Genomic DNA, 8,437 nt, shown 5'->3' on the forward strand with positions numbered 1-8,437 from the left:
AGCAATGGGAGGCACTCCTCGCTAGCTCGGACCCGGAGGTGCAACTAGCGCTCCTGGACCATGTCCGGCTGGCGGCACAAGCCAGTGGAGCCTTGGACATGGGGCCCCACCCATCTAGCTCCTAGACCCCTTCCCTTTTCCCCAATAAAAGTTATTCTTCTTCTTCTCGGTCGTAGGCTTGTCGGTGATCAGCCGTTTCCGATAACGCAATTGAGGACACTTGTATATTGCTACATATCTTTGTTGCTGTATATGAACACATTAATGTCGCTGTTGTGCTGCTACGCACGTGGATGTAGCAGAGGCGTAGGTCAGACCGCAGGCACCTGGGGTCCGGGCAGGTAAGTGTGCTCGAGCGTCATTTCGTGCTCTGTATACCATGTCAGAAAAAAATTTTGGGGGGTAGCTGGCCACGATCCCGGTGTGCCCCCTCCTCCCCCCCCCCCCGGCCCCTGCCTACGCCACTGGGAGGTAGGTCAAATGCCCGGCATGGGGGAAGGAAAGAGTTCAGAGGGAGCATTGCGCAATACGAAAGAAAGAAAGAAAGAAAGAAAGAAAGAAAGAAAGAAAGAAAGAAAGAAAGAAAGAAAGAAAGAAAGAAAGAAAGAAAGAAAGAAAGAAAGAAAGAAAGAAAGAAAGAAAGAAAGAAAGAAAGAAAGAAAGCAGCGTATTTGCGTGCTTCGCTGCAAATGTCGTCTAAAGACGATAGAAGAGGCGCTGCGTGAGATATGGACGCCATCTCGCAATACGTCGGGAAACATGAGTGCCGTGTTGCGGGCTGGTAGTCCCGGCGCAGCAGCAGGCGAAGACCGGCGGTGACCAACGCGATCGGCGGGGATGCCAGCCAGCCCGAACACGCGGTTTGGCGCGAAGCGCTGAAGCAGAAGAAACGTCCGCACTCAACGAGTACTCTCCACACACTCTTTTATGTACACGTCGCCTGGGTAAAGCAGGAATGCCAGAGCGGCGCCCCATGGCATTCGTACAGTGCAATACAGAACCGAAACCGAAACACAACAATGAGCTCGTTCAGAGGACACGGAGGAAGGCAAGTTTCAGCGCAGTCGTATTTTCAGCGCAGCTTAAGAAACTAGGGTCTTTAGAATTACGCATGTATGCATTTTCTATTAAAGGAACACACCACCTAATACTTACCTAATGAAGTTGCGCCTCAGATATGCGTAATATTTACTTTTTGATCGACAACGTTCACAAGTATGAACAGCCGTACCAGTTCAAGCTGGGCGGGCGGTAAGCAAGTGGTTCAACTTTGGCCGGGTGGCTGATACGAGTGACCTGCCGACAAACAGAAAGACAGACAGACCAAAATGGGCCTTTTTCAGGAGGGCTGTCTGCGCATGCGCAGCGGCGGTGACGACACGCGCGCCATGTTTTTTGAGGGTCAAAGCGTGTCGACAGGAGCGAAGTGAACGCCACCTGGCGTGGAAGAGTTGCAAATTTTCCCGAAAAATACCAGGCCTCCGACAACGTCTACCGGCACGAGGCGGGCAACTTCGGAGGCCATGGACCCTCAGTTTCGATTTCAGCGATCTCCACTAGAGGCGCTGTTCAGACGTGAAAAAGGCCCATTTCTCCGCTTATGTATCCCAAGAACAGGGTTGCCACGGACTTTCGAGTAAATGTCGCCAAACGACGAGCAAAAAGTCGCCAAAAGTCGCCATTTTTTTACAAATTTCGCCAGAAAAGTCGCCATTCTGGATATGTGTGGTAAACCTAGTAATAAAAATTTCCACTCACGTATAGCCCCGTAGAATACAGTACCATCCAAGACCCTGAAATTATATTGACGTTTCTCGATGCCAGTCGTATCGCCCGCTTCACCATGTGAGTGCATAGTGCTGCTTTTCCGACTAGCCGCAAGATGTGCGTGGTGGCGCGAGGGTGAATGAATGAAACGCTCATGATATCATTCCAGCCCTGTCCGCTCGTTTCAAAGGTAAAAGTGTGGTAAACCCTGGGCGAAAACCATGAAAGCGTTCTTTGTAGACAGCTTTACGTACCCTTATATAAATAAAAGGATTAAAATGTTTATTGAAGGTAACACGACAGAATTCTTACAGCAATCTTACACCTTTTCATTGTGAACTAATATGATACCGGACGCCACCAACCCTTTCTTATAGTCACCTATATCTACACGCGTCAATCCGACGCGTTATTAATGATCAGGTTGACGATGTAAAATGTTATATAGCAATTATTTTCATTGCACACGCTCACCGAGAACACTGGAAAATGCCTCAATATTCTTTATTGCACAAATAGCCGTGTATCCACCTCTCTTCGCTATTCCAAAGCAGTCTTTGCGAGCTGAATTGGGGGTACCGCAACAGTGAATAAGTCGCCAAGAGATTCAGAACATTTGGAGCTTTGGCGGAACAATTGGTCGGAACACGTGGCCAACCCATCGTCTAGCCCCTTCAGAAGCGACACTTTAGAGAAGCTTAAAACACCTAAAGCCATAAACTTATAGACACTGCCGCCTCGCGGTTTTCAAGGCAGTCCGCTGACTTACATTTTGCTAAAATGTCGCCGGGGGACGTTCCAGTACCTCCTGCATCTAGACGAATTGAGGAGATGCACAGGAGTTACAGGACGGACAAACCGAATGACGCGTAATGTGCACATTCTACTCGTGGGTTCAAAACCAAGAAAAATACAGAGAATGTTGCCGCTTATTCATTGGGAAGACACTAATCTTAGGATGCCTAACTCAGTGGAGACCTAAGCCGAAAATCGCCAAAAATTCGCCAAGTCGCCATTCATAATTTTAGGTCGCCACGGGTCTCTCAAATTCGCCAATTTGGCGAAAAGTAGCCACCATTGGCAACCCTGCCCAAGAAAGACTATCGTCTTTAAAAGTAATAAGCCAGGCAAGCACACGCCAAGCTCCTTGCCGCCATTCTCCCGGTAAGGGCACGGCTCCTGAATTTATTTTAGGTTGTACCCTTCCCTAGAACCTTGTTGACTTGCGGCGTTGGCGCGCCGCCTTTCAGGTTCTTTCTAACGTTAGCCACCGTCTACAATGCCCCTTCTGGAGCTGCATCCCGTTATCACCGTAACGGACCTTTGGAATCAACTTTTCACAACGACAGAATTTTCCTGACGTGTGCAGTGCTCCACGCCGGCTTTAAAGTTTGTTCTGTAGAGTGATTTTATTCCACCAACACGAAATATTTCCACAACGACTTCTTAGGAAGTTCCCTCTTTGCACATTTGCTTTGTATACCACCGCTGATCTATCTATCTATCTATCTATCTATCTATCTATCTATCTATCTATCTATCTATCTATCTATCTATCTATCTATCTATCTATCTATCTATCTATCTATCTATCTATCTATCTATCTATCTATCTATCTATCTATCTATCTATCTATCTATCTATCTATCCTATCTATCTATCTATCTATCTATCTATCTATCTATCTATCTATCTATCTATCTATCTATCTATGGTGTGCATGTTGTATTGTATAAAGCAGAGTCATGGTACCGTATGTATAATTTTCTTGCATTGAAATAGGAGCGCATAGCGAGTATTCAGGAAACATTGGCCAATGATAGTACTATGCTGGTAAATACAGTGTACTTCACACAATCTAAACAGTCATTTCAAACATTTTTTTATCCATCCTTCGCATGCTGGATGGACCCCCATATTTGCAGCTCCCGTAGGTTTTAGCGTGAGTGCTTTCTCTATTAACTTCTTTAGAAAACTGCGGACATATGAAACACTGTGACAGTGTAACGGGCGCGTGATTACAACACTGTTACTCCTCCGCTTGACGGAGTTTATTTTGTTTAATTTCTTTTTTCTATCTCTCTCTCGCGCGCCGTTCACGGTGATCCAGTTTCTCACCCGCCGGCGGCGTTGTTCCGAGATACACTCCAGTTTTTTTCCCCCCTCACATTCGTCCAGCCGGGCAGCCGTGATCGTATAGTGGTTAGTACCTTGCGTTGTGGCCGCAATAACCCAGGTTCGAATCCTGGTCACGGCAAATTTTTTTAGTATCAGTTCTTTTTTTTTTTCAAAGAAAAAAAAAGGCGCTCTGCATTGCGCAGAGGACGACGGACGGGTGACTGGCTCTCGGTTGCAGTTCTCTCACACGCGCGTAAAATCTGCGGCTGATTCGAACCACCGCAATTCCCTTAATGTTGCACTCACGTTACCTATTGTAGCCTGCACCGTGTGTCTCTTTCACAGCTGGGTCCAATTTCATCTCTCATTGATAGCTTTCATAATGGTGATCACCCGCTTCGTCCTTCCGGGCAGCCGTGATCGTATAGTGGTTAGTACCTTGCGTTGTGGCCGCAATAACCCAGGTTCGAATCCTGGTCACGGCATGTTTTGTTTTTTCAGTTTTTTTTCTTTAGTGTCGCTTATTTATATCCGTCTAAAACACACTATATCACACGAAGCAACATTGACGGGTAGCAGTTTCTTGTTTGAAGTTCTCAAACGGCCGTTCGCAACTTGCTACTTTTTCAAACAGCCAAGATTCACATAATTTTACTTTTACGTACTTATTCCACTCTCTGCACCTCCCATGTCGCTCCTCACGTTAGTTCCGATTGACAGCATCCATGACATTGATTACAGGATTAGACACTTTCGTTCTTCCGGGCAGCCGTGGTCGTATAGTGGTTAGTACCTTGCGTTGTGGCCGAAATAACCTTCGAATCTGGTGACGGTAAAATTTTTATTTATTTTTTATTTTTTCTTTACGCACGAGCAACCTTATTCGCCGAGCACGTGTGCTGGAATAATCTGTTAAATGCAGTAGATAATGGCTGTTTGAACATATTAATTTGTTTCATTATCTGACATCAGTGTGGAAACGTGAGTTCCTTCGGCTATCACTCATATTCATGAGATTATGCCTCGGTTTTCTTGGCCCGCGTCAGCCAGTTAGCGCGCGTGACGGTGCAAGTTGTAGCGAGCGCGGGCCAAGAAACCATCGTCAACTTATCGGCCTACCGCTGCAACGGAGCCGCCGAGTCGCGGCCGGCCGCAGCTGATTTCGTTCGCTCAAACCATGGTTGAGGGCAGCATTCTCGCGGCGGGCGAATGCGCTAGTCACGTGGTTCTTTTTGTATTTCGCGGGCTTTCCTTGCAGCTTGGAAAAAATGGTATACGTGAAACTTTCTTTATCGCAAATAATGAAACTGGGGCTTCTGAAGACGCTCTCGAACTTTGCAAGCCGCATTTATTGCCTACAGTCAATATTTAGCAATTTAATTAAATAATCCTAATTAACAAATTAGTTAATTACCAAACAAAAATTTGTCTGCAGTGCGCAAGGTGACTGTCAGTAATTTGCAAGTTATTTCACTCGCGTGCCTCTACTATTGTATTTTTAAACCCTTGGCTAAAGATAGCTGGGACACACGGTATATATCAACAGTACTGAAAGTTGGGCGAGTTGGTACTCATTCATGACTTCTTTTGCGCAAAACGTACACGGACACAAGGAAAAAAGAGGCAGACTACACTCTATATATAGCAAGCTTCATAAACTGTGATGTGCGAGTCGTTTCATTTCGAAAGCCCTATTTCACGCCTGCCAGTGCAGTTGCGAGGTACCCACTACGCACACGGTCTCTTATACATTCGGATAAGTACGACTCGACGATGAAAGCCATCTTCTTCTTTTTTTCTTTTATTTCACTATTGCTGCAGTCAGCGGCACAGCTAGCAGAATGGTGGTGCCGTTATCACTGCTGATGTTGGCAACTACGACTACGCTTTTCTGTAAATTGTAATTTGTAAAAGGGGCACGTGAAAACTCGCTATCCCTATCCATAGAAAACATTCTGCACTAATCTATCTATCTATCTATCTATCTATCTATCTATCTATCTATCTATCTATCTATCTATCTATCTATCTATCTATCTATCTATCTATCTATCTATCTATCTATCTATCTATCTATCTATCTATCTACCTATCTATCTATCTATCTATCTATCTATCTATCTATCTATCTATCTATCTATCTATCTATCTATCTATCTATCTATAAGCACTCAGCTCTGCAATGTTGCTTATAATGTAGCGTGCATGGCGCTGATCAGCAATTGCGCGTCGAGGAAGTCTGAATGAATGAATGAATGAATGAATGAATGAATGAATGAATGAATGAATGAATGAATGAATGAATGAATGAATGAATGGGACAACTTCATGGTCGCAGGAAGAAGAGAAGGCGATCAAGTCCGACGGGCCGCCAGCCGACCTGCCCATTGCCGGTATTGCCGCCTGAGGAGCTCTTAGCAGCTCTAGGAGTCTAAGGCATGGGCCAAGGACTTTCAGGTACGTCCTACGGGTCACTCTGTTCCGCTTCGTTGTTTATCAGTACCGAATAACCTTGGTATGCCAAGTCCAGCTCCGATGCTTCCATAGTGAGCTGCAAACGAATGCATCGATGAAGTCAAAGGAGTTGAGGGCAAGTTCCATAGACTTATGTGTATCGTTACTGGCGGTATGTTAGCGTACAGCGGCATCTTGTAGTTTAAGCATTATACTATTTTTACACGATCCAGCATAATAACAAGATTGATAACATGATTGATTGTAATACATTTTTTATGTATGTCGCTTGTTTTCACGCCCAACATCTCGTAGGAGCAATCACTTGTCACAGCTGACAAAATGTCATGAGCTAGCACGTTTGTATTTCGTCTGGTATATGCATTCCTGAAAAATTAGAACGAGTAGCCGGGGCCTACGAGGCCCCGGCTACTCGTTCGCTCCTGCGTTCAAAATAACGAGGAGCACTTCGGAATGAACACCACATTAAGGCACTCAAGAGTTCTGTCGAGTAGTTCCTTCGAGTACAGTTGCACAATGCAAAATTCTCAAGTCAGAACAACCAAGTTCGAGACAGTCAAGGAAAAAATAAAACACCCCAAAATACATGTCAAGTCATAGCAATATGCTGTGCACTACAGTGTAGTCAGAAACCTTAGTGTCGGGTAGAATATAAAGAATGCTATATTAGTTGACAGCATACACACGCAAATACCTGTTAATTTCTTTGCCTTTCTACGGCCCTTATGTGTAGCGGTTCTTATGTACGCACAAAGAAATATGCGTCTATACAAAATGCATGACCCACAGCCTTAAGCCTTTCTGAGTGTTCTCACAGGGAAAAAAATAATAAATCATCGCGGAATTCGCCGTGTTTGAGTGCACCTGTGGTCTCGTTGAATACCTCACGTACAAGAAGAGCTCATATATTAGGAATCTGTTTGAATGTAACTGTAGTAAGAGTCTATATGTGTGGTAAGAGACTATGGCCCACAAGAGGGTACGCAGAACCAGAGACGACGACGACGGTGTGCGCGAGGGAGACGCTCGCGAAGCTCGAGAGCGGCAGAACGTCGCCGGGCTGAAAGAACGCGACCAGGCAGCCAGAGCGCCTGCGCTTCCATAAAGCTGTCAGCGGTCGCACACATTGCACTTAGTGACTGGCACTGTCTTTCCTTCAGAAAAATCCTGAGTGCTGGGGAACAACCTTTCATGAACTGTTCACATATGATCAGTTCCCTTAAGCCAGAATAGCTTCTCTCTGTCTTGCTCATTTCCATCCAATGGTCAAAATATCCCGAGAGTCTTGCAGCATACTGCAGGCCGGACTCATTATCCGCGGGTTTCGCTTTGCGGAATTTCTCCCGATAGCCTTCTGCAGTGTACCGAAACCGCTGCAGTAGCGCCGCTCTTAATTGGTCATAATCTAATGCAGCTGTCGGATCCAACCGGCCTATCACAGTCAGAGCCTCTCCAGTCATGCATAAGCTCAATGACAGTAACAATATGCAGAGTCGCAGCTTAGCCATTTCACCAGCAGCGTGGGGCTGGGAAGGCTGGGAGCTAGTGGCGTGCAGGCCGATATAACTGTGTATTAAGGGAGGCGCATGAAATGAATCGCTGTTGTGACAAAATTTATATCTGAAGTTTATTTACGCGGGGTGCATTCTTGCAGGGCATTGCATGTCTAGACTGCATTCAACCATGGATTATGGATGTTAATGGATTCATGCGGGAAGAAAAGGTGGCGAGGTGAAGGGGAGTCGTGACTGATTCCCCTGGCCACCCGCACTGCACGTACAGATGTGGCGATGATCAGCTGTTTAATAAGCGGAATTGCGTGATTGCACAAAAATCACTAACTACAATTAAAACGAGCGACGTGGCAAAGTCTCTTGAGCCACCATGAGCTAAGCTTTCATACACCAATATAAAAAAAAATCATAGTAAGACCGTCCAGATAGCAGTTGTACTTTGTTCGTATTATGCGAATAATATGCGAGAAAGCGCTGCAGCTAATACTACGCGAATAAATGCGTTGGGCTTCACAAAAACTCGTGTAACTTTTGCCAGAGTTTCGCTTTTAATGCTCACGCA

The 8,437-nt window shown here is 45.5% G+C and overlaps 2 non-coding genes across 2 annotated transcripts; both read left to right on the forward strand.

Annotated features, from left to right (window-relative positions):
• The first annotated feature begins 3,953 nt into the window (after window positions 1–3,953).
• On the forward strand, window positions 3,954–4,025 carry Trnah-gug (transfer RNA histidin (anticodon GUG)). The gene has a single exon. It is a non-coding gene; the product is annotated as a tRNA-His (tRNA).
• A 274-nt stretch (window positions 4,026–4,299) lies between these two features.
• Window positions 4,300–4,371, forward strand: Trnah-gug (transfer RNA histidin (anticodon GUG)). Its single transcript has one exon. It is a non-coding gene; the product is annotated as a tRNA-His (tRNA).
• Window positions 4,372–8,437: the final 4,066 nt, after the last annotated feature.

Source organism: Rhipicephalus sanguineus, unplaced genomic scaffold, assembly GCF_013339695.2.
Source record: "Rhipicephalus sanguineus isolate Rsan-2018 unplaced genomic scaffold, BIME_Rsan_1.4 Seq10900, whole genome shotgun sequence".
NCBI classification, from domain to species: Eukaryota; Metazoa; Arthropoda; class Arachnida; order Ixodida; family Ixodidae; genus Rhipicephalus; species Rhipicephalus sanguineus.